This window comes from Sus scrofa, chromosome 13 (assembly GCF_054392235.1).
Source record: "Sus scrofa isolate SSC_HxYL_T2T_F1_AM1 chromosome 13, Sscrofa_HxYL_maternal_Yorkshire_Landrace_v2.0, whole genome shotgun sequence".
NCBI classification, from domain to species: domain Eukaryota; kingdom Metazoa; phylum Chordata; class Mammalia; order Artiodactyla; family Suidae; genus Sus; species Sus scrofa.
Window position 1 is genome coordinate 18,800,484 of NC_139395.1, and position 27,255 is coordinate 18,827,738.

Genomic DNA, 27,255 nt, shown 5'->3' on the forward strand with positions numbered 1-27,255 from the left:
GAATAGACAAATTTGGGGAATATGGGATATAAGATTATTTAGCTTTTTAAGATAAGGAATAACTAGATATGTTGCTTTTAAATTAGTTGTCTCTCAGAGTTGCCGTCATGGCTCGGCAGTTAGCGAAACCGACTAGCATCCAGGAGGAGGCAGGTTTGATCCCTGGCTTGCTCAGTGGGTTAAGGATCTGGTGTTGCCATGAACTGTGGTGTAGGTCGCAGATGTGGTTCGGATCCCGCGTTGCTGTGGCTATGGCATAGGCTGGTGGCTGCAGCTCTGATTTGACCCCTAGCCTGAGAACCTCCACATACCTGGGGTGTGGCCTTAAAAAAATAAAAAATAAAAAAGTAAACTAGTTATCTCTCATGTTCTCATCAAGAAAATGCCCCAGGTTTTTCTGGTTTTTGTAGCAAACTGATTTTTCATCCTACTATAAGTATCTCTCCTGAGGCATTGACCGAAGAGAAGGGGTCTGTAAGGTGGAAACATGGTCAAGAGGGAAGCAGTCTCTCCCTAAAACTGTTTCTGATGGAAAAATATATTCTGCAGATTGGCATTAGAATTTGTTATTGCCAAGACTCCAGGGATAATTGCCCACCAAGAGTGTCTAAATATGTTGGAGAACAGCCCAAAAGAAGAAAATGAATACCATCCGTATAAAGAATCACTGGTCTTGTAGCATCATATAAATGTGCTTCATAGAACTCTATCATTTTCTCATTTAGAGGAAAAATTCAAATGGTTGATGATGACTGTTTCAAATTATTTTGAAACAACCTAAAGAGACTTAAAATGTAAGTGTATTGTCACCAAGAATTTTGATGGATAAAAGGTAAAGATGGTTAAAATTAAAAAAAAAAAAAAGTATTCCCTCTTTGGTGTTGAAGTTTGTGTGTCAAATTATATCTTAGGCTTTCTTGTCTCTTTTGTGGTCATTCATTAGCCATGTGCCATCCTGTCCCTCCCAGGGTGAAGGGACAGCTTGTGTGTCCTGTATCGACCCCACTCCCCTTGTCTGTGTGCTTTGTCTTAGGAGCCCCTGGAGACTCATGGTTCCCTTGGGAGGTTGCCTGGCAGTGACAGGAGAATGAGATAGCTGTGCTGTAAAGAGCTGTAAAAGGTTCTTCCTTCCCTGGACCGGCCTTTTCCTGGTACTGAGCCCTTTTCTGTCCTTCGCAATCCAGATGTGCATAGGATACAAGTCCCATTTTTTGAAGGACATAGAGCCGCTGTGTACTAGTGGATTGATCTTCCTTTCAGTTGGGGTCAGGTCTGAAGGGCCTCTTGGCCTTCTGCTCTATCTGGCTACCTCGCTAACAAATGTAAGAATTATTCCTATAACCAGGCTTAGCAGTAATGTGAGTTTTCAGGGTTTTGTATGTGTGTGTGTGTTTTATTTTTATTTTTTACTTTTTAGGTTTTTTTTTTTGCCGAAACACACCCTTCTAGTTGCCTGCAGCTGTATAATAAACCACCTTAAACTTAGTGGCATGCAGCAGTAACTGTTTTATGATGATCATGAGTTCTTTGGGTTAGAAAATGGGAGAGGACATATGAGGGATGGCTTGGCTTTGCTGCCTATTGTCTGAGGCTGCGGCTTGGAAAGATGTGAATGGCATGTGAGTGGGGCTGAGGCTGGAGTCCGCTGCCAAGGTGCTGGTTCTCTTCACATGTTGAGCACCTTCATGAGGATAATGGGACTCTCCACGAGAGTGCCTCCATGTGGCCTTTCCAACGTGCTGATCGAATGTCCCTCAGAGCGAGCCGTCCAACAGCACCAGGTGGAAGCTGCTTGGTCTCATGGGACCTAGCTTCAGATGTCACACCATGCCACTCATGCTATGTTCTTTTAGTTACAGGTGAACCATTGGCTGGCCCAGATTCAGGAGAAGGGGAGAGATCTGCTTCTTGATGGAGGAGTGGCGAGGTCTCACTAAGGCAGAGCCTTGGGCATGGGGGAGGTGATAGCAGTCGCTTTGGGAGTTCATGCAAAAGGGAAAACTGTATCTTGATGTTTGGATTCCATAACGCCAAATTTCTGTTTTCTTATGGGAATGGTCGGAATGTCTCATCATTTGAAAATTTAGTATTATGTCAAAAAATTTGAATAATTTCCTGAATAGTCTCCTTTTTACCTGTATGTGTTAGAGTCTGATGCACAACTTGTGTATGACTGCACAATCAAAGGTGGACTGTTCAGGTTAGACTTTATTCATACCCTTAATCTGAGAAATTGAAATGAGACTGAGATCATGCCAGGTAGCTGTAAGGAGGGACGCATTGTCACCATTAACTGTACAATCAATAAGGCATTTAAACCTTAGGATAGGAGGAGAGAACTGTTAGTGGAAATGTTTGTGTGTGGAAAAAAGTCTTTTTGGATAATATTTGAAGACTTTTTGGATAATATTTGAAGACTCCTCTTAACTTTCATGTCTGTGCTCGTTCTAAACACTGTGCCCCAGAGAGACACATGTTGGGGTTTCAGCAGCAGCTTTGTATAATCTTAGTGGTGAAGGTAACAGGGAAGAATTATGTTCTACAGAGTACAGAATTATCACGACTCTGGGTGTTGGAGGGAAGACACAGCTAATGTAACAGTCCAGCAAGTTATTTATCTCAGTGTGTCTCAGTTTTGTCATCTGAGAAGTAAGGGGTGGAGATCTCTTCTCCCTGTGGCGTACTTTGACTTTAGTGTTCTTGCGTGTACATAGCACAGGAAAGAGGCAGGTATATGACAGCTCAAAGTTAATATTAAATACACAGGTGCAAGGGTCATTCAGCCAAGTTTTCAGAAAGTTATTGAGTACTTGTCACTTTACTTTGGCAGCATATGCAAACTTTTAGTAACTAATCCCCAAAGTTAAATAGAAATACTATGGGAAAACTCTGAAATAAGTCAAATGTTTCAAAAGATATGGACATCCTTTTTACATTTGAGCACTTACAAATCATAACACTTAGATATGAAATATTTTAGTTGGATTTCTTAGTTTTATGCCTTTGAACCCAAAACTTGAATTCACTCATTTGGAGCCATTTCAATTCCTAGCTAACAGTTTAGTAGGAAACAGTGCAGTCAAGTTTTGGGGCTTGTTTTGTTTGCCTGGGCTTTAACAGTGCCTTTATAGAAGTACTGGTTAGTAACTACTTTGAAATCTAGGCACTGCATTGTTTTTATAGTGTTTGGTTATGAGATTTTAGGAATTTGTCCATTTGCCTCAGCTTTCAATTTATTGACACAATATTCACCTGTTCTGTCACCTTCTTACAGTCCCTGCAATGTGTAGTTATGTCCTTCTGTTCACTACTAGTATTGTTTACTGGTTCTTTCTTTTTCTTGATCAGGCTTGCCCATGGTTTATCAGTTTCGTATTTTTTTAAAAAACCAACTTGTGGCTTTGTTGACCTTCTCTATTGCATCCCCTTTCTGTTTCATTAATTTCTTCTTTTATCTTTATTACTTCCTTTATTATTATTTCTTTTTCTTTCTTTGGGTTTATTATTTTTGCCATTTTCCTGACTTTTGAAGTTGTATATTTGGCTCTTTAACGTGCAGTTTTCCTTTAGGGTGTTAATTCTGTGGCTTGTATAGTTGACTTACAGAAAATACATGCTTTTTATGACTGAGCGCTTTTGGGTTCTGGTTAGGGAGGGGGGCATCTATTTTTCTGGGAGTACTCCGCTCAGTAAGGAGGAGTCACCTCAGGCGGCAGCACGTAGATAAGTGTTCATTCCTGGCAATGCTCATTGCAAAGGTCCTTTAATGGGGACTTCAAATGGTATTTTCTGGAAGTGGTGGCATAAAAATATAAGCAATTGAAAATTCATTCAGACAAATTATAAAATAACTCATACCCATAGATAAAACATTTGTCTAAAACGTAATCACCAAGGTATGTTCTTGCCAACAAATCCAACTTTTTTTCCTCACCACTTTTCAGGGAAAAAAAAAAAATCAAAGAACCAAGAGCCTGTGTGATTTTTTTTTTTTTTTTTTTTTGGTCTTTTTAGGGCCACACCCGTGGCATAGAGGTTCGCAGGCTAGGGGTTGAATTGGAGATGCAGTTGCTGGCCTATGCCATAGCCATAGCAATGCAGGATCTCAGCCACCTGTGACCTACACCGCAGGTCACAGCAACACTGGGTCCTTAACCCCCTGGGTGAGGGTTCGAACCTGCATCCTCATGGATACTAGTCAGGTTCTTTACCACTGAGCCATGACAGGAACTGATGCTCAGTGCTTTTTATAGTCTCATTACTTTATTATCTATTTAAAAAAATCTTCCATATTGTAATGGGTAAATGTGACAGTAGATACTAGAATCACTTGATTATAGACTGCAGATTCCAGAAAGGCTTATTGTTTAGAAAGCTAGTGAGGATATTACTTCTTGGCTTTAGACTATCACTTAACTTTTTAAAACTGCCTTTATTAGATGTACTGTTGATCCTTGTATGTTTCTCTTCTTTAATAATAGATAATATGTTTTGGCATTCTATTAACTCCTAGGGTATTCCACATAAATACTTTTATTATTAATATGATTAATTACTTAATATGATTACATGATCAACTTCTATTTATTGAGAATTTAAATAACTAGGAAAATCAACAGTTAAAAGCACATATGTAGATTACAGAGAGAGCAAGAAAGAACAAGAAAGCGGGCACTTCGATCCTTATAAGTGGCTCCTGCACTCTGACATAACTATTGGTGGGGTTAGAGAAGACCAGCCTTCTGTGCAGAACACACATGCTCACACATGCAGGAATGGCAGTGCTTGTGTGGAGTTTTTATTTATTTTATTTTACTAATTTTTAATTTTTTATTTTGTCTTTTAGGGACGCACCTGCTGCATATGGAGGCTCCCAGGCCAAGGGTCCAGTCGGAACTGTAGCTTCCCGCCTACACCACAACTACAGCGTAGTGGGATCCAAGCCATGTCTGTGACCTACACCACAGCTCATGGCAACGCCGGATCCTTAACCCCCTGAGTGAGGCCAGGGATCGAACCTGCGTCCTCATGGATGCTAGTTGGGTTTGTTAACTGCTGAGCCATGACAGGAACGCTATTTTTTTTTTTTTTTTTTTTTAGTTTTTTTTTTTTTTAGTTTTTTGAGCATGCCCACAGCATGTGGAAGTTCTCAGGCTAGGTAGGTATTGAACCCTTCCACAGCAGTGACCCAAGCCACTGTGGTGACAATGCCAGATCCTTAACCCACAGTGCCACAAGAGAACTCCTTTATTTAGATTTATTTTTCACTTAGCCAGAGTCCACCCAGCATCTTGAATACTGTCAAGAAATAGGAGTTTACAGTATTGATAACCATTGTATTATAATTACTACTAAATGAGAATGTGTTAAAAAACTTTTTTTTTTTTGTCTTTTTTGCTTTTTAAGGCTGCACCCGTGGCATATGGAGGTTCCCAGACTGGGGGTCCAGTCGGAGCTGTAGCCATCAGCCTACACCACAGCCACAGCAATGCAGGATCTAGCTGAATCTGTGACCACAGGTGTGACTACAGCTCACAGCAGCGCCGGATCCTTAACCCATAGAGTGAGGCCTGGGATTGAACCTGCAACCTCATGGTTCCTAGTCGGATTCATTTCTGCTGCGCCACGATGGGAACCCCAGAATGCATTAAAACATTTTAAACATTAGTTCCTCAGTCAGCATCAAGGCATAATGTATAAATATGTTTTTGGTTATCCTACATTTATGTAGTTTTCCTTTCTTCTTCCAAGTGGGAAGAAATTTAGTGTGGTATATGTTATTAAAATTATATCTCAACTTCAATTGAAGTTTGAATTAGGAATTTCATCCAGAAGGGCAGAACAGATCAAAACTATTTAAAAAGTTCTTAGTATTTTTACCTAAAAGCATCTGTAAGCATTACATGTTTTATTGTATTTGTGGATCCAACCTATATGGTAAATTTCTCCAAAGATGGGAGGCCTGGACCTCTGCTTCTTATGTATGTGTTTATAGCAACAAATACCTGCTACCTGGTAGGTTAGAGAGATTCTAGTCAGCTAGCTTAATCATATCTGTAAAATTCCAGAATACAGTTCCTCTGTAGAGAATCTCACTTTAAAATAATTAGCTGGAGTTCCTGTCGTGGCTCAGTGGTTAACGAATCCAAGTGGAAACCATGGGGTTGCGGGTTTGATCCCTGGCCTTGCTCAGTGGGTTAAGGATTCAGTGTGGCGTGAGCTGTGGTGTAGGTCGCCGATGTGGCTCGGATCCCACGTTGCTGTGGCTCTGGCATAGGCCAGAGACTACAGCTCAGATTAGACCGCTAGCCTGGGAACCTTCATATTGCTGTGGGTGCAGCCCCAGAAAAGACCAAAAAAAAAAAAAAAAAAACTAGCCAAGTAATGTTTTATTTTTAATCATCTCTCTTTCTCAAAAGAAAGCTTTTAAGTAAAGTGACCAAGGGGTAAAGGGACTGATGTATTGGAAAGGTGATTTACCTGCTTGATGGAGAATTATGAATTGGTGATTCTCATACCCATTCTTGGAAAGCTGATGAAATATCTAGTAAGTGTTAAGATCACTGAATACATAAGCTGAGAACAATCTTTGAGGAAAACAGCCTCCTGATTTCCCTAAGAGGAGATTCTATTTCACCATGCTTTCAGAATTCTTCAAAGGCAGGGTGAAGATGTGGATGAGAAAAGCAAGAGATTCACTGCTGCCTGTGTTTTAGAAAAATGTGAAGTAGCAGTGTGGCTGACTTTGAAAGAACAGGGTTCTGAATTGCTAGAACATCGCTATTCATCTATATATACGAGTGTAAAAATATTTTCTAAAGACCAGTGTAGAACATTTTAGCATGATCTTTATTACTGCCTCTTTTCTATTAATTCGACAATCATGAAGAAAGAATTTGATTACAAAGCATCCAAATAGAAATAGGGTCCTTTGGAGTTCCCGCTGTGGCTCAGTGGTAACGATCCTGACTAGTATCCATGAGGACACAGGTTCGATCCCTGACCTTACTCAGTAGGTTGAGGATCTAGTGTTGCTGTGAGCTGTGGTGTAGGTCACAGTTGTGGCTTGGATCCCACATTGCTGTGGCTATGGTGTAGGCCAGTGATTCAACCCCTAGCCTGGGAACGTCCACATGCTGCAGGTGCAGCCCTAAAAAGACACACACAAAGAAGAAATAGTATCCCTTTAATTAAGGATGCAAACTATTAAGATAACTTTGTGGAAGAATCTCGTCCAAGAAACTGTTTTGTAATTGTAGGGAAAAGAAAGTTGAAGATGCTTTGATTTTAGTAGGTTGGTTGAGTTAAACATATATTTAGCAGGACAGGGAGAAAGAGAGAGGGAGGGAGGTGGATGCATACAACTATTTAAAAAGAATGTAATACAACAGAAGCTAGTTTTAATGTGTGGCAGGGTGGAGGAAAATTTGTACTTTTTAATAGTTATGAAATTTTATTTTTTTATTTTTATTTTGATTTTTTCCGTTATAGTTGGTTAACAGTGTTCTATCAATTTTCTGCTGTACAGTAAGTGACAAAGTCACACACACACACACACATATATACATTCTCTTTCTCACATTATCTTCCATCATGCTCCATCACAAGTGACTAAATATAGTTCCTTCTTCTATACAGCAGGATCTCATTGTTTATCCACTCCACGTGCAGTAGTTTGCATCTATTAACCCCAGACTCCCAGTCCATCCCACTTCCTCCCCCTACACCCTTGGCAACCACTGTTCTCCAAGGCCTTGAGTTTCTTTTCTGTGGAAAGGTTCATTTATGCCATATATTAGATTCCAGATATGAGTGATGTCATATAGTATTTCTCTTTCTCTTTCTGACTTACTTCACTTAGTATGAGAGTCTCTAGGTCCATCCAGGTTGCTGCAAATGGCATTATTTTGTTCTTTTTTAATGGCTGAGTAGTATTCCATTGTGTATATATACCATGGACATTTAGGTAGTTTCCATGTCTTGGCTATTGTGAATAGTGCTGCAGTGAAATTTTAAAATTAATTCCTGTGAAACAGGATTCTAACTGCTAGAAGAATTTGGCTCTGTAGTTTTTGTTATGTTAAAACTTATTCAGACAGAATTTTAGTGTTCAGAGTTCAGCACTGCGATTTAGAGTTTGTAATAGATTTTTTTTTTTTTTTTTTGTCTTTTTGCTATTTCTTTGGGCCGCTCCCGCGGCACATGGAGGTTCCCAGACTAGGGGTCGAATTGGAGCTGTGTCCACCGGCCTACGCCAGAGCCACAGCAACGCTGGATCCGAGCCGCGTCTGCAACCCACACCACAGCCCACGGCAACGCCGGATCGTCAACCCACTGAGCAAGGGCAGGGATCGAACCCGCAACCTCATGGTTCCCAGTCGGACTCGTCAACCACTGCGCCATGACAGGAACTCCTGTAATAGATTTTTTATCTTTACTGTATATATACCTTTACTGGTGAGCCTTGTCATTTGTGGTATTTTTGTTTCTAGTTGTGGCCTTTTCTTTTCTGCCTAGAGAAGTTCCCTTAGTATTTGTTGTAAAGCTGCTTTAGTGATGCTGAATTTTCTTAGCTTTTGCTTATCTGTGAAGCTTTTGATTTCTCCTTCAAATATGAATGAGAGCCTTGCTGGGTAAAGTAATCTTGGTTGGAGGTTTTTTCCTTTCATCATGTTAAGTATGTCATGCCACTCCCTTCTGGCCTGCAAAGTTTCTGCTGAAAAATCTGCTGATAACCTTATCTGGGTTCCCTTGTAACTCGTTTCTTTTCCCTAGCTGCTTTCAGTATTTTCTCCTTGTTTTTAATTTTGGTCAGTTTGATTAGTACGTGTCTTGGGATGTTCCTCTTTGCGTTTATTTTATGTGGTACTTGTTGTGCTTCCTGGATTTGAGTGAGTAGTTCCTTTCCCATGTTAGGGAAATTTTCAGCTATCATCTCTTCAAATATCTTTTCTGTCCCTTTCTCACTCTCTTCTTCTTCTGGCACCCCCATAATATGGATGTTGGTACGTTTAATGTTGTTCCAGAGTTCTCTGAGACTCTTTTCATTTCTTTTCAATCTTTTTTCTCTTTTCTGTTCTGCATCCATGATTTCGACTAGTCTGTCCTCCACCCCACTTATTCGTTCTTCTGCCTCTTGTATTCTGCTATTGGTTGCTTCTAATGATTTTTTTATTTCATTTATTGTATTTTGAATCTCTGCTTGCTTAAGTTTTATATCTTGTATCTCTTTGCTCGGTGTTTGCTCTAAATTATCCATCTTTGCCTCCAGTTTATTTCCAATGTCTTGCATCATCTTCAGCACCATCAGTCTAAAGTCTTTTTCCTGGAGGCTGATAATCTCCTTATCACTTAGCTGTTTTTCTGTGTTTTTTTCTTTCTCCCTCATCTGAGTTATAGTTCTCTGTCTTTTCATTTTTATAGGTTTATGGTATGGTGAACTTTTTACAGACAATAGAGTTGTAGCTCTCTTACTTCTGGTGTCTGCCCCCCTTGTGGCAGAAGTTGATATGGGGGCTTGCTGTAGGCTTCCTGATGGGAGGTACTGGTGGGGCTGATTCCTGTCCATCTAGAGGGTGGGGCTTTGTCTCTGGGTAAGATTAGAGGTGGCTGTGTGCCTGGGGGGTCTTTAGGCAGCCTGTTTACTGATGGGTGGGGCTATGATTCCACCTGGATTATTGTTTGGCCTGGAGCTTTTCAGTGCTGATGGGTGGGCCCAGATTTTCCCAAAATGACCTCCTCCAGAGAAACACACACTGATGAATATTCCCAAGAGCTTTGCCTCCAATGTCCTTGCCCCACAACAAGCCACAGTCACCCCCTGTTTTCCCAGGAGATCCTCCAAGAACTACAGTCAGGTGTGACCCAGATTCCTATGGAGACTTTGCTTTGCCCTGGGACCCAGTGTGTGCCTTTTAAGAAGGTCTCTGTTCTCCCAGTCCCATGGAGCTCCTACACACAACCCACTGGCCTTCAATGACAGATGCTCTGGGGCCTCTTTCTCCCACTGCCAGATCCCCAGGCATGGAGATTCGATGTGGGGCTCAGAACTCTCTCTCTTGTAGGTGAGTCCCTGTGATACAGTTATTTTCCCAGTCTGTGGAGCTTCCCACCCAGGAGGTATGGGGTTGCTTATATCACATAATCACCCCTCCTACCTCTTGATGTGGCCTCCTCTTTGTCTTCTGGAGTAGGATATCTTTTTGAAAGTTTCCAGTCCATGTGGTTGAAGGTTGCTCAGCATGTGGTTGTAATTTTGTTGTTTTTATTAGAGAAGTTGAGCCCTAGGCCCTCTATTCCGCCATCTTAATCCCGTCCTCGAGGTTGTAATAGAAAAGGTAAGTCAAAACCTATTTTAAGCATATAACCCTCTTCAGAACTTTAAAATAGTTGTGAAATTTTTTAATGATCTTAAAATGGAACTTTAGAAGTTCCTGTTGTGGTACAGCAGAAATGAATCTGACTAGGAACCATGAGGCTGCAGGTTCAATCCCTGGCCTCGCTCAGTGGGTTAAGGATCTGGTGTTGCCATGAGTTGTGGTGTAGGTTGCAGATGTGGCTTGGATCCTGAGTTGCTGTGGCATAGGCTGGCAGCTGTAGCTCTGGTTCGTCCCCTAGCCTGGGTACCTCCATATACCACAGGTGTGGCCTTGAAAAGCAAAATAAAAACAACAAAAAAATAGTAACTTTAAAGATTTGGAACTTCTTCCTGCTTTTCTCACTGGATCTAACTTTCTCTGATAATGCATTTTGTCTCTTAATTCTACTAAGAGTTTACTTTCTTTGTTAAAAGAAATCGTTCCTAAATTCTCACAGTTCTACCAAATATAGCTGTGAATGAGACCACATTTGAATGAGACCACATTTGGGGAATTAATCCTCGCATGTATGTATGTGATAATAGTATAATGTGTTTAACAGAGATCTTAGAAACTATGGCATTAGATGCTACTTGATCATGGAGTATGATTCTTTTCATGTGTTGTTGGATTTGGTTTGGTAATATGTTGAAGATTTTTGCATCTATGTTGTCATCAAAGATATTGGTCTGTAACTTTTTTTGTAGTGTCTTTGGTTTTTGGTATCAGAGTGATGTTGGCATCATAGAATAACTTTAGGAGTGCGCCTTTCTTTTCAGTCTTTTGGAAGAGCTTGAGAAGGATTGCTATAAGTTCTTCTAAGTTTGGTACAATTTATCTGTGAAGGCATCTGGCTCTGGACTCTTGTGTGCAGGGAGTTTGTTTGTTTGTTAATTTTAATTACAGATTCTATTTCACTTCTAATAATTGGTCTGTTCAAATTGTCTGTTTCTCCTTGACTCAGTTTTGGTAGGCTGTATTTTCTAGAAACTTGTCCATTTCTTCTAGGTTGTCAAATCTGTTGACATGTAACTGTTCGTAATATTTTTTCTTTCTTTTTTTTCTTTCTGTGGTATTGGTTGTTATTTCTCCTCTTTCATTTCTTATTTTTTTTTATTTGAGTCCCCTCTTCTTTAAGAGATTGTCATATTTTTGTCTATAGTGTGAGAGAATGTTATAACTTCACTGGTTTACATGAGGCTTTCCAAGCACCATTTGTTAACAAGTCTATCTTTTCTCCATTGTATAATTTTGTCTCCCTTGTGGAAGATTGACCATAGGTATATGAGCTTATTTCTGGGCTTTCTGTTCTGTTCCTTTGATCCATGTCTGTTTTTATGCCTCTACCACACTGTTTTGATTACTGTAGCTTGGTATTATTGTCTGAAGTCTGGGAGGGTTATGCCTCCGCTTTGTTCTTTTCCCTCAGGATTGTTTGGCAATTCTGGTTCTTTTGTGGTTTCATATAAATTTTAGGATTATTTGTTTTAGTTCTTTGCAAAAGTGTCATGGGTAATCTGGTAGGAAACATGTTAAATCTTTACATTGCTTTGGGAAGTATGGCCATTTTAACAATATTAAATAAATTCTTCTAATCCAAGAATATGGGATATCTTTCTCTTTCTTTGAATCATCTTTAGTTTCCTTTATCAGCATTTTATAGTTCTTAGCATATAGTCTTTCACTTCCTTGGTTAGGTTTATTCCTTCCTAGGTATTTACTATTTTTTTGGACATGATGTTAAATGGGATTATTTTTAACTTTCTCTTTATGCTATTTCATTGCAACACACTTTTGTATCCTGCTACCTTGCTGAATTCATTCATTAGTTCTAATCGTTTTTGTGTGGACTCTAGGATTTTCTATATAGAGTATCATGTCATTGACATAATGACAGTTTTACCTTTTCTCATCTAATTTGTATTCCTTTTATTTTTTTCTTGTCTGATTGCTGTAGCTAGGACTTTCAATACTGTGTTGAATAGAAGTAATGAGAGAGGGCATCCTTGTCTCATTCCAGAATTGAGTGGAAAAGCTTTCACCTTTTTACCACTGAGTATTATATTGGCTATGATTTTGTCACAAAAAGCTTTTATTATGTTGAAATATGTTCACTCTGTGCCCAGTTTGGTGAGAGTTTTTATCATGAATGGATGTTGAACTTTATCAAATGCTTTTTCTTCATGTGTTGAGATGATCATGTGGTTTTTGCCTTATCTTTTGTGGATATGATATGTGACATTGATTGATTTGCATATATTGAACCATCCTTGCAACCCTGGGATGAATCCAGCTGGATTTATTCAAAAGATTATCATACTGAGTGAAGTAAGTCAGACAGAAGCAAATACTTACAAATCACTTATAAGTGGAATCTAAAAAAAGAAAAACACAAATAAATTTATTTACAAAACATAAACAGATTCACAGACATAGAAAACGAACTTATGGTTGCCAAAGGGGAAAGTGGGGAGGAATAAATTAGGGTATGGGATTAATAGATATATAGTCTTATATGTAAAATAGGTAACCAACAGGGATTTAATGTGTAGCACAGGGAACTATATTCAGCATCTTGTAATAACCTATAAGGGAAAAACATCTGAAAAAAATATGTATAACTGAATCACTTTGTTGCACACCTGAACTAACATAATATTGTAAATCAACTATACTTCAATTTGAGATAAAAATATATCCTGCCAAATATATTTCTGTCAGTAGACAAAAAGCATAAAATTGGCACCAAGCAAATGAAACATTCCATCTTTGAATAGGCACAGAATCTTTTCTTAGCTCATAATAATTAAAATGAAAGTATTGTATTTTAGAGAAAAATAATTTTTTTGAGAGAGCTAAGTATGCTAGGAGTAAAGTACAGGGTTTAATTGAAGACAGTCTCTTCCTCATCCCTCCTCCATCAAGGCATCCATTAATGATTTGGACAAACAAAAATCTTCTGGATGCAAATTTTGAATATGGAACCCTGATTTCCCTGTTGATATCTGCTGTAAAATTAGAAAACAAACAAAAATATTCTGGATGCAAAATTTGAATATGGAACCCTGATTTCCCTGCTGATATCTGCTTGCATGGAACCTGAAAGTGAGTCAGAGGTGAGAGTTTCGGGCTCTCTGGGGACTTTCCTGAGCATGTACTTAGCTCCATGCATGCATGTAGCTGTCTAGATTCCCAGGACCATGTCTGATCTTTTCAAAGTCTGTATTTGCCAAAGCATCTCATTCCTAGCCTTTCTTCCCAAGCTTTTTGATTAGTTTATTGTTTATCTCAACTCCAGCAACAGCAACAAATATATTTGCATTTAAGTGTTTTTGACAAAAGCCCTGGGGTAGCCATCTCAACACTGGTGGAGTTTCAAGTTAGGAGAGATTAAGCCAGGCTCTTTGAGCTGAGCCAAACAACTGGATCAAAACAAACAACCACAGTTCTTTCAGAATAAACTGTTTCTTTTGGTAATGGGTAGCTGTGCTGGAAATGTGGACTTTTGTCTTCAAGACCCCCCCGCTGGACTGTGGAGTGGAGGATAGGACTAGGGCAAGTTATAATGCCGCAAAGCTGGCTGTTTCTCCTGAGAGTCAGCTATTTTTTTTAAATTAATTAAGTGTTCCCCCGGCTTTAGCAGTCTTTGGTTATTCCCACAGTTCCAAAAAAGTTGATTTAGACAGTTTTTCCAGTTTATTTTCTGTGGAAGAATGGGACTTTTGGAGTTTCCTACTCTGCATTTTCACTAATGTCACTTACCATTTGACTTGGGTTTTATAGACTGCTATTAACTTTAAACTGTAGCTGTTTAACAAGGAACTTGTAAGCTTTCTTGATGAATCTTTTTCATTGAAATATATGAATGGGTATACTCTTTATTGCATATATATTTGATATGGCAGAATTTGCTTTTTTCGTAGTACTGTACCTTCCTAAACCCTCTAGAGTCTATAAGCATATCCAGATCAAGTTGATTTTCCCAAGTTAATGTAATAAAATTTTTAAGTCTAATGTCTTATTTTAATAAAATAAGATTCCCTTGCATGACAGTGAATAACATAAAGCTGGGAGAACCCTAACAGTTGCTAAAAGATTCAAGTTTCTTGGAGTTTATCTAACTTCTAAAAAATCAGTAGTGGTTAATGCACGCTTTTGTATGTGTATTTTGTTATTTGATTGATGACAGTTTTGCTCACTGGTCCGAGAACCATTTAGTAGAGAGACAATCTCTGTTTTTATTCACATTTGTGCCCCTAACACTGGGAATAGTGCCTGGCGCATAGTAAGTGCTCAAGAAACATTTGTAGAATGAATGTACAGAGAGGGTTTTAGATGAAGATTATGGAGTATAGACCTACTTGAATCACCTAAACCTTTAAATTAAGTAGAATAATGGAGTTACAAGAAAGTCTCCTGGGCATTAGCCTTGGTTTTTGTGGCTTACTTAGAAAGTACCAAAACCCAGATTCTTTAGGACCTCTTTTAATCACTCACAGTTGGACCTGTCAGGATAAATTTTTTTCCTTGTATTTAAATGAATAAAAAATGCTCTCAGGTCATTTAATGTCTTTAACAAAAGGAGTAAGATCTAAAGTAGAAGTCTAGCTTTTAGCATTCCAGGCTTTGGAACTGTCAGCCATGCAAGCAAGTTAACTTTTCCACAACCTCGTCAACCTCTGATTATGCCAGTGAAGGGTCATTGGCATGAACATGGAGGACAATAGATTCCCCCTTGGCTCTGTAGGGGCTGCTGGTGTTTGCAACACTGGGGTGGAGTGTGGTTTAGCAGCGTTGCTCAGTGTAAGTCAGGACTGGGGAACCATTATACTAGGTGTAAGAAACACCTCTAGGTCAGAGTTTCAGATTCTGTTCAGATATGTTTCATGTGTGTGGGATTTATATCTACAGAATATAAGCCTTTTTCTTTTTCTTTCTTTCTTTTTTCTTCTTTTTTTTTTTAATGTGAATGACCTAGGTGATTGTGGTTAATCAGCATGTCCAACTTTTTTTGGAACTTAAAATTCCAAAATCCTATTGGTAAACATATTTATCTTAGCCAATTCAAGTTATAAACATGAGTTTTATTGTTCATTTTGGGTTTCTAAATGTATGTTTTAAAAAATTGTTCTTTTTTAATTGCAGTAATCCAATGAGCTTTTCCATTGAGATAAATTCACATAATATGAAATTCACACTTTTAAATTTTAATACAATTTATTGGTTTTTAGTATATTCACAGTTTTGCAACTATCACCACCATCTAATTCCTGAACATTTTCATCCCCCCACCCTGGCCCCAAAAGAAACACTTTATCCCATTAGTGGTCACTACTGGCCCCTGGCAATGACTGATTTACTTTATGTCTCTTTTAATTTGCCCATTTTGAACTGTTCATATAAATGGAATCATACAATATGTGGTCTTTTTTTACTTAAGCAGCATGTTTTCAAGCTTCCTCCATGCTGTAGTATGTAGTGTCAGTACTTCATTATTTTTTATGGCTGCATAATATTCCATTGTGTGGATACATCATATCTATTCATTAGTTGATGGACATGTGAGTTCTTCTCACCTTTTGGTTTATTGTGAACAATGCTGCTCTGAACACTTGTGTGCCGTTTTTTGTGCAGACATTTGTTTTCATTTCTCTTTGGTTGGATACCTAGATGTGGAATTGGTGGATCAGATGGTAACTATATTTAAGTGGTCCTGTTTGCTTTCCACGTGAATGTTTCAGGTTCACAGAACAAAGGAGTTGGCCATTTTGGCTTTCAATTCTATGAACGAAGTGTTTTAAACACCAACAATTTGCAGGGAGAGTGTCTGCATGAAAACAGTTAAAGTTATTTTCCTTTGCTCACCCTCTCCAGGATGTCTAAATGTTACTGCCATGCTCATCAGAATTAAGTCTCTTGCTGATTTGTCATGATAGCTGTCATTTCTGCTTGAGTAGCTTTAAATTGCTCACAAACAAAACAAGACCTGTTATTCATAAAACCAAATGCTCTAGAATCAGACAGATGTGAGGGCTGGCTGTGCTATTAAGTTCCTAACAGTGTAATTTTGGGGAATAATTCCCTTTCTTGAACCTCAGTTTCCTCCTCTGTAAAATGGGATTGATAATAGTGTCTACTTTTAGATGTTGTTCCTGTGAGTCTTAGAGTGAGATTATCTTTGAAAAACACCTGCCTGACGCCTTTTAAGTGCTCACTAAATGTTAACCATTGTTAACCTTATTATTACTATTATTATCATTATTTAACTGCAAAGATTTTCTTTAGAGAAATAAAATAATATTTAAAAATAACTCTCAGACTGGCTAGAGATCAATCTTGCTTCACTATTCCAATCAGATTTTCATTCTAGCAAACAAAATAATTTATATTCAAGAAGTTTTTAACGTGAGGGAGGAATGCAGGGGGTGTAGTGGGGGAGAGGAGGGAACAGAAGAAAAAAATCTATTTGAAATCACTCTTTGGTAGTTATTATTCATTTTATCCTTTGATGTATATAAAATTCAAGCAATTTGGTTTTCTTTTCCTTCTTTCCTGAAGCAAATTAATTTTAGACACAGATTTTTTTTTTTAGCTAAAATGAAATGTTAAAGTCATCATCCCTTTTAGCACTACTTTAAAGTTATTCTTTAAGAAAGGAAAAGGTAAAGCCTTCACAGAATGTTTGTAAGACATTTGATTGTGCAATAGATTGTCAGCTATCACATTTCCCTTTAATTTTGCTTTATTTGTTATAGTAAGTGACCAAAGTGAATTTTTCCAATTACTGCCCCATCATGTAATGCTACTAGTATAGTGCAAATAAAATCCTGACAAAATGCAAAAATTAAAAATAAACATGAAATGAACAGTTGAAGAGAAAAACAAAAGTACCCAAGAATGGCTAGTGAACATTTTGATCAAACCGTATTTGTCAATTTAAAAGGAATGCTTCTGTGCCCAGTCTCTGTTCTAAATGGAGCATCCTATTATCTACATCTGAAGCACTTTAGTATGTTTCTGTGGCTTGGTAGCATCAGCAGCTTTATTTATTTATTTATTTTTGCTTTTTAGGCTTGCACCTGTGGCATATGGAAGTTCCTAGGCTAGGGGTTGAATCAGAACTGCAGTTGCCAGCCTATACCACAGCCACAGCAACACAAGATCCAAGCCACGTCTATGACCTACACCTCATCTCATGGCAACACTGAATCCTTAACCCATTGAGAAAGGCCAGGGATTGAACGCACATCCTCATGGATACTAGTCGGATTAGTTTCCACTGAGCCATGACAGGAACTCCCATCAGCAGCTTTATTGCCAGAAGAAGGGACCTCCATAATAAAGATCAGTGTAGCTCAAGGTTCTCAGCCCAGGCACCATTAACATTTGGGGCCAATAATTCTCTGTGTATGGGCGCTCTGTGTATTACAGGATTTTGAATAGCATCTCTTGTCTCTACCCCCTAGATATCAGCCACAGCTCTCCTTCCCTCTCCCGCTCCCCAACTAGGAATGCTCCAGACTCTGCCAAATGTCCTCTGGAGGCAAAATGGAGAACCACTGGTCTAGTATTTGCCAAAGCACATACCCCATGGAACACCACTTAGTTGGAGGGTCTGAGATCCAGGAAAAGAAGATTCTATAGTTAGATAATTTGGGAGACATTTATTTATTTACTTATGTATTTGCTTCTTAGGGCCACACCCACGGCATATGGAGGTTCCCAGGCTAAGGGTCTAATGGAGCTGCAGCTGCTGGTCTCCGCCACAGCCACAGCCACAACAACACCAGATCTGAGCCACGTCTGCAACCTACACCACAGCTCATGGCAATGCCAGATCTTTAACCCACTGAGCAAGGCCATGGATTGAACCCACAACCTCATGGTTCCTAGTCGGATTTGTTTCTGCTGCGCCATGACAGTAACTCCAGGGAGACCCTTATTTAAATCACAATAAAAGATTGTTAGAGCTGTCACTCTGCTATCTATCGCCAAGAGAAGAACATGTAGCTTCCTCAGCTTATTTGATTATGGACTCTTTTCCAAGGGCAACTTGCAGGATGTAACACTTGTCTGTGCCTCTGATTCATTGCTGTCATTTTCTGGGTAAGGATGCTTGAGGTCCAGGAAGGTTACATGCCAGGCCAAAGCCTCTGTGGCTCCATGTTAATTAATGTCATAATTGCTGAGTGACTGCTTCCTTCATGCTAGCCCAGTGCTAGGCATCAGCATAGGCAGACAGATCTGACCATTGCAACGCAGAGTGGTCAGGGCGAGGAGAGAGGTTGTGTAGGATGCTTGGAGAGCACAGGGAAGGGCACCTGATTCATAGATGGTAGGGGCCGAGGTCTCTATGGACACTTCACAGAACGGAAGTGTCTGTGAAGGTGACAGTGGACCCGTTGGAAAGACCAGTCAGTAGCCTTGCTGGAGGGACAGATTTTGATTCCTGTGCATAATAATTGAAGCTGGGAACTGTATGAGAGCACCCTGGAGATGAGGAGCCAAGGATAGAACCAGGGGACATCAGCGTTTAAGGGGACTCAGACAAGAGCAGCCCCAAATGGAGACCAAAGTAGGAAGGAGAAAACATGGAGACAGGCAGTTTGTACAACCTGCTTCATCAGCTGGTTGTGAAGACTTGGTAAGGTCCACACAGTATGGAGGTCATGCTGGCTTATAAGAAGTGCTCAGTAGACGGGGTGATGCCATCTTCATGGGTATCAAATAAGACAGGACTCAGAATCACTCACTGTGTCTGGGATCTTGGTGGTTGTGGGTAACCTTGGCAAGAATCCATTTCCATGAGGGATAACTTGAGAGGGAATAAGTAGGAGGTGAAAAAGCAGAGGCTGGCATTTAGAAAATTTCTCAAGGTTAGTGGTGAATGATTTAGGGAGGGTTGTTACTGGAGAGGCTGGATTTTGAGGACAGTTTTAAAGGGAAAAGATGGGCGAGGCTTGAGCACGTTTAAATGCTGGGGGTCAGAGGCCGGGAGAGCTGGAGGCGATGGAGGACCAGGGGAGACCTGCCCTTGGTCCAGGTGGAACTGAGATTGAGATGTGTAGATTCCTAAATATCACAGTTTCCTGTTCATAAAGAGAACATGTCTCCAAATCCAGAAAAGGCTCCTGAGAAGACGGGCGGGAATTAGAGCAGCTTGGTAAAGTCATCAAACACACTGGTTGGGACTCAAAGTGAGTCCTTCCTAACTTTAGAAAAGGCTCCCAAATCTCACCCTATTGAGCAGCAGCCATGGGTTTTTGTCCTTCTGACTCCTCTGTGCACGGATATTTCTGCCCACATTTGCTCTCGCTCTGGTGGCTGCTGCTGTGGTGTTTTTCTGACCAGGGACAGCAAACCTTTCCTCCTTCCTCGTCTCCTGTCCTGGGCAGGAGGAATTCCCACCATCCCCAGGTCTTCCCGAAATCTGAAGGGAGGACAGTGCACTCTTCCTCCTATCATGGGAACTTCTCAAGTGTAAGGGGATGCTCCCTGCTTGAGTTCAGAGTGAGCGAGGGGCTGGCTGCTGCGTGTTCCGACTTCCTTGTGGGGCCTGCAAGGGACCCGGCCAGGGCTATTGTCCACACTTCTTCCAGACTCTTCAGGAGAGGCCTGGTGTTGCCTGACGTGGCCTCTCTCTACAGATGGAGGTGGTTTGCCCAAGGACCTAGAGGAGTCACGTGACCCTTAGGTTGGCGTTGTGTCCTCGCAGCCAGAATGTGCCTGGTGTGTCTTCTCTCGCAGAACCTGGAACAGGCTGTTCTGAGGTCAGCACCCCTAGTTTATTCCCCTCTCTTTTAGTGTATAATATAATATGGATTAGTGTATGCTTTTGATTCTCTCTCCATTCAACTTGAAGTAAGCTCATGGGTTCCTATTTTTGTTGCCCTCATTTTGAATACGGGCTAAAAGAACACAAATTTGCAGGAGCCCTCCAAGTGCCTCAGTGCTGGTAGCTGCAAGGGAGCAGCGGCCCTCCTCCCGCTGCTGCAGGAAGAGCTGGTGTTGGGAACAGCTGTGTTTGAAAGTCTCCTAATTGTTATTTATTCTCTCTGTACATCTATAGTCCCACAGACGTATGAATAGGACCTTTGCTGATCATCTCTTTGTTTTGATCAGAACTGCTATGAATAAGAGAACCGTGGTGTACTGTTTTCTTACACTCCTGGGGCTTTCACCACAAGCCAGTGTTTTTTCTTTGATGCAGCCTTCTTCAGCCTCTGCTCGTTTATAAGAAATCCAACCAAGAAGTCAACAGGTGATAATTCTGTGAGCTCCCTAAGGCACTATTCTCAGATCTGTGAGCCTCACCATTCCTCCTAAGCTTGAGACAACTTGTTTTTCTCTGCTTCCTGGAACTCTCCTACAGGCCCCTGAAATCCAGCATGTCCCAGACCTTATGCTTGATTTTCTCCTTATGTCTACTTCTCCTCCAAAAGTTGCTATGTCATTTTTTTTTTGATGACCCATGCAAGAAACCTTGAAGCCACCTTTATCTCCTTTTTTCTTACCTCCTGTGCACATTTGATTACCCCATGTGCTTAGATGTTACTCTGCATTTCTCTATAAAATGCAGGCAGTAGGGTAGGGCCTATATCTTTACATTAATGCTTCTGCTTGTATCCAAATTCTCTTCCCTGGGCAGTTCGCACTCCTCCGCCAGATGTCACAACCTCAACCCCTCCCATTTTCCCTCCACACCCCCTTCCCAGAAGATGCATTTCCTTCTTGCTCTGGATTGCCATTTAATTGTGTTACTCTAACACACATGAAATTATTTAGTAGTTTTTTACTTGCAGATCTGGCTTTTCTGCTAAATTAAGAGATTTTTGTGGGTAGGAACCCAGTTTGTACTTAGATCTGTGTCTGGCCTATATGTCAGCACAAAAACCAGTGGCTAAATGTAATTGATGTGAATTTAGAAAAAGATACATGGCATAAAAGAGGTATGGTTAAATGATGTTTATTATTTCTTCTTTGATCTCTTTTTAGTCTTTTTTTTTTTTTCTCTTTCCTCCCCATTTGCTTCTCTCAGAAGAGGTCACATAACAGTTCCGTTCTTTTTCTTTCTTTCTTTGTATTTTTGAGGGCCACACCTGCGGCTCGTGGAGGTTCCCAGGCTAGGAATCCAATCGAAGCTGTAAGCCACCAGCCTGCACCACAGCCACAGCAACATGGGATCCGAGCTGTGTTTGCAACCCACACCACAGCCACAGCAACACCGGATCCTCAACCCACTTAGCGAGGCCAGGGATCGAACCTGCTACCTCATGGTTCCTAGTTGGATTCGTTTCCACTGCGCCACGACAGGAACTCCAACAGTTCCATTCTTATAAAAAAATTTAAATATGCACTCTCTGTATCAGCAAATAGAATAACTTGGTGGAGATATCAGTGTTCTCTCAAAATGCAGTTTAATTAATGTTTATTGACATCAAAGAACAGAAAAGAAAACCTCACAAAGTTATTTGTAGAGGAAAGGCATTGGTCTCAGAACCTGAGGGCCCAGGTTGCGGTCCTATTATGGACACCTGTTAACCTGAGTCACCCAGGCAAGCCTCAGTGTCTTTCAGGCTCAGTTTTCTCCTTTGCAAAATGAGACTAGTGATACCTACCTGACAGTTATTTCAAGGATTCAATGAGATATTGGATATGAAAACATCTTATATGGTATAAAGATATATAGAGTTAGTTCTGACATAGAATAAGCTCTCACTTAATTTTTAGTTGAATGTGAATTTATATGTATTCATTGTGCCTGGATTTGATAATCATCCTACTAGTTTATGTAGTGTCAGCTGTACACATACGTGGTGTTTCAAGGACTGAGTTTTTTAAATCTGTCTTTATATCAGGTTAGTGACATCCTTTTTTAAATATAATAACAATTTATAAATATTATTTCCACTGATGGTGTCATAAGACAACTGGGCTGAATTTTTTCTTCTCATTTAAGAATTTTAGGAATATTTCCCTCTCATGTTTTGGATAAGATTGGATTAATGGTGTCTCTTTTAAAAACTTGGTCATCAAATTTAGCAGTTGAGAGGTATTTATCTTCGTATCAGTATGAAGGCGAGAAGTAAGAGGTTTCATGGTTATCATTATTTTGTTTGGTGTTTCTGCTGAATTTTCTCTCCATTGAGAGGGGGCCTTCTCTCCATGGCCATATGCTTGGTCACGTGGGGAGAGCGTGGTCCCTGGGTGGCACTGGGATTTACACAGGGCATCCAGGGCATAGTTCTCCCTTGCACACATCTTTAAGGTGTAGCTGTAGATAAAAGTCTGTAACCCTGTACTAGCCAAGAGGGAATCAACCCTCACTGTTGCCCTGTCACGCTGGCCATGCCAAGTCAAAGGACAAGTAAATGTTCTTTTTTTTCTTCCTTTTCTTGTTCTCTTTATTCTCTCCATTGATATATTCTTTAGTTCATCCATTCATTCTTTTAATAGTAATATGGGCCACAAAAACAGAATTTGAAGATAGTGCCGTTTGGCTGTATGAATTCATTGTTTCGCTTTTCCTTCAAGGCTGATTTCAGCACCACTTCCTGGGAGAAAAGCATCCTGGCTTCACAAGACCTGCGAGATGGAGTGCCCATGCTTTTGTTAGATAGCGGAGTGGTTGGCAGTGACTGCTCCACGGATGTTCTAGGGGGAAGGACTGAGAAAGGGCAGAGCAGACGGAGGAGAGGAGGCAACAGTCGTCCACGGAGACTCCCTTAGATGATCTGTCATGGATCCACCACAGCCTCGTTCAGGGGCACTGAGAGTTGAGAGGGGCATTTCTGAGGAGGAGGGGAACGTTCAAGTTACCTTTGCACTTTTCATATAAAGAGCTTTGTCAGGGAGTTCCCGTCGTGGCGCAGTGGTTAACGAATCCGACTAGGAACCATGAGGTTGCGGGTTCGGTCCCTGCCCTTGCTCAGTGGGTTAAAGGACCTGGCGTTGCCGTGAGCTGTGGTGTAGGTCACAGACGTGGCTCGGATCCTGCGTGGCTGTGGCTCTGGCGTAGGCCGGTGGCTGCAGCTCCGATTCGACCCCTAGCCTGGGAACCTCCATATGCCGCGGGAGCGGCCCAAGAAATAGCAACAACAACAACAACAAAAACAAAACACAAAAAACAACAACAACAACAAAAAAGAGCTTTGTCAGACTTTCCTACCTACGTAGTTAAATGGGATTCCAGAGTAAGCTGTCACTGAAATACGTAGTAGACTAACCGAGGCTGAACTGTGCAAGATTATACAGAGGAAAGTCTTTCTCCCATCCTGGCCCCGACACCCAGTTTTCCTTCCCACAGGTGTGTTTCCCAGAGGTGTTCGGTGCATGAGCCGCATACCTATGTGTGAGCCTACCGTTTTTAAACACAGCGGCCTGTTACAACATCGTTCATCACGTTGCTCTTTCTGTTTTACACTATTTCCTGATGTTTACGAGTCAGTTATGCATGTAAAGACTTTCTCACTCTCACGGGCCTACGTTACTCCCTTGTCTTGATGGATATTTTATTTAATCAGTTTCCCTGGGAGGGACATTAGGTTGCACTTCATCCTTGACTATCACCAAAAGTGCTAGAAAAAAAGGAATTATTTTTTAAGATTCTCTTCTGAGTTTGTGGAAACTGTCCTGTTATGTGCTCTCTTGATATGAGTAGCAGTTTGTCCTGGAAAAAAAAGAATGGAAGGAACTATGTGGGATCTCTCTTTCCAAAACAACAAAAATCACATCTGATAAGGTATATAGGATGTCTCCCTTAATAAGGACCCCAGGAGTTCCCGTCGTGGCGCAGTGGTTAACGAATCCGACTAGGAACCATGAGGTTGCGGGTTCGGTCCCTGCCCTTGCTCAGTGGGTTAAAGGACCTGGCGTTGCCGTGAGCTGTGGTGTAGGTTGCAGACGCGGCTTGGATCCCGTGTTGCTGTGGCTCTGGTGTAGGCCGGTGGCTACAGCTCCGATTCGACCCCTAGCCTGGGAACCTCCATATGCCACGGGAGCGGCCCAAGAAAGAACAAAAAGACAAAAAAAAAAAAAAAAAAAAAAAAAAGGACCCCAGAACCACACGAGAGGTGTGTAGAAGGTGCAGCATCAGCCCCTGTGCCCAAGGTCACAGGGGTCTCAGGCTGTGAATAAGGGAGGGAGCTGGTGTGCATAGGGCATAGAGACGTCTGTGTCCTCTGAGAGGGTCGAGAGGTGATGAGGATGACCTGAGATGCCTGCAAACCAAGTGACCACAGCTAACCTCTAATTCCCACCCAGAGTGGTCAGTGCCATGACTGGACAGTGGCAAGGTGCTGAGGAGTGATAACTGCTGTGATGTAGTGGGGGTTGGCATGGGGAGAGGGTTCTGGGAAAATGCACAGGAGGAGGGCGGGTCAGCTAAGGGGTGGAAACCCATGCGCAAGAGTGCATGGAGGCCATGGCAGGACCTTCAGAGTGTGTCCTGGGGTGGGAAGAGAAGGCTGGTGAAGTGACCACCAGTCAGGAGAGCCGCAGCTCTCTGCAAGGGCCTGGATGTCAGTCTGTGGAAGGCCTTTGAAGGGCTTAGCCAGGGGTGTGAAGTTCCCTGATTTGTATTTTTTAAATCTCATTCTCATGGCTGGGTGGAGGGAAAGTTGACCTGCAAAGGGCAGATACTCTATATGAAGCAATTGCAGTTGTCTGAGTGAAGAATGATGGGGCCCGAACGAGGTGGTAACACTGTGGGTGGGAAAACGTGGGGAGCTCTAAGACAGCGGGGTCAGCAGGAGGCGGAGAAAAAGCCCCCAGCTGTTTACTTAAAATTATAAGCAATGCATTTAATATACGCATCTTTACACACTTCTCATATGGTTTCTTTCGGATAAGCCCTGGAAGTAGAATTGCTGAGTCAAAGGAAACAACGCTTTACAATCAAATTGCCTTCGTAAAGTTTTACCTGTTCCCAGGCCCACTAGCAATGAGGAAGCTGCCGTTTCCAGTAACTTCAGCCTCACTGTGTGTTATCACTGCTGTGAGCTGATACCAGTTTACTAGGCAGAAAATACAGGTCTTTTCTTTGTCTTCATTTGTGTTTCTGTTAGTACTGGAGAGACTGAAGTTTTTTCATGTTTATTTTTCAACCAATTGTGTGTTCATGTTTTTTGCTTATTTTTCTTTTTGATTTTGAAGGGCTCTGTAAATGTTTAGTTGCTTAACCCTTTGTCTTTTTGTATTTGTTCCTTTATTTCCCTAGTTTGCTGTAGCATGCTGCCAGTTTGTTATTGTGCTCACTTTTGTTTATATTGTTTTGTTGATCATGACAGTTTTTCTAAAATGTAATTAAATGTTTTGTTGATGCTTTCTGTCTTTAGTTTTGAGAGATTGCTTCCTCAACCCTGGGTTCTATTAGTATTGGAATTAGTATAAATATTCAAATTTATTTTCATTTTTCACCTTTAAATCTTTAATCTCTCTGTGTTTTTCTGGTCCAGAATGTGCTATAGGAATCTACCTTTTTAGTTCCCAATAGTTTAAAAAAGAGTAAAATTTTTTCCCTGATACCAAAAATCAGAACACATACCTAGTCTGAAAAAATTTCTTTGCAATTGTGTGGGGACAGTCTCAGAGAGTAGATGTAGAGATATTTGAATTTCTGAGACGTCTGTTGCTATACACGGTCAAAAGGATAGAACATTTGAAGTCAGGAGTGTATGGGAAAGGTTCCGATCATAAAATATCGCTCATGGTTTCTGTGGTTGTAACCTGCATTTCACTGAAAGCTCAAAGTTCCTTCCTCTTTGAAACATTCGTTTAAACATCAAAATGACTTTTTACATGGATGGTGGCTCTAATCTTTATGTGTTTATAGGTTCCTTTCCACACAGAACATTCGAGACAGCCCCTTCTCTTGCCTGCTGTAGAGGAAATGGGAACAGGACCTAAGACGGTGGATTCTGGACCTTAAAGGCACTAAAGCAGAGCCTTGGCATGACTCTAGGCATCCTGGGAAATAAAATGCCACAGCCCCCAGCCATATCTTAGCAGCAAAATAAATGTTTCCAGAACTTATTAGGAATAGTTTAGGTGCCTAATAGAAGTCTAAAATTATTTATTTTATTTTTTTTGCTTTTTAGGGCTGCACCCGCAGCATATGGAGGTTCCCAGGCTAGGGGTCGAATCTGAGCTATAGCTGACGGCCTACGCCACAGCCACAGCAACATAGGATCTGAGCCGCGTCTGCGACCCCACCACGGCTCACGGCAACACCAGATCCTTAACCCACTGAGTGAGGCCAGGGATCAAACCCACCACCTCATGGTTCCTAGTTGGATTCTTTTCTGCTGCACCACAACGGGAACTCCTACTTATTTTGTTTTTTGATTCTGGAGCTCGATTGGTTTTTTCCTACGAGAAGGTACTGCCCAGGTCTGGCTGTTTAGGAGAAATTTCGAGCTGAGTATGGTGGCAGGACTGTTTGTGTGTGTTTGGCTTGGAGACTGTGTTGTCCACATGAACCTGTGGCACTGGCTTCCCTGTGAAGCCTGGCTTCTCAGTACATGCTGTTTGCAAGAGTCTGAGGTGGGGCTCTGTGGCTCTCAGGCCACCCAGAGTGCCATGTGTATCTGTTTGATAAACTCTGTGGTTTGTTTGTTCTCTGTGTTTTTGCCAACTTGTTTAAGAAGATGGAAAGAAAGAAAAGCAAGCAAGCATACTCTGTTAAGTGTTTATCATTTTACATGAACTTATGGAAAATATAAGTGTAATGGCATTACTAAAAGAATGAAAGGTGGTTTCTCTGGGGAGATTTTTCAGGTGGCATTTAGTCTTTTTCCTTTTAAGGCTGTGAATATTAACTATGAAAATGGATATGTGATTTTATAAATGCATTTATTTCAGCAGGCTAAGCAATACTTCTTTCAGAGCAAGGATATAT

The 27,255-nt window shown here is 40.9% G+C and overlaps 1 protein-coding gene across 4 annotated transcripts in view; it reads left to right on the top strand.

The window, feature by feature from the left end:
* The window catches only part of PLCL2 (phospholipase C like 2), a 209,494-nt gene that overhangs the window by 41,987 nt on the left and 140,252 nt on the right, over window positions 1-27,255 (top strand). Inside the window, exon 2 of one of the 4 annotated variants that reach the window (XM_084991834.1) lies at window positions 1,034-1,151. The exons of the other annotated variants lie outside the window; for them this stretch is intronic. The gene's annotated coding sequence lies outside the window, so the exon portion shown is untranslated. The remainder of the gene's footprint in view (window positions 1-1,033; window positions 1,152-27,255) is intronic. 4 annotated transcript variants of the gene reach the window in all.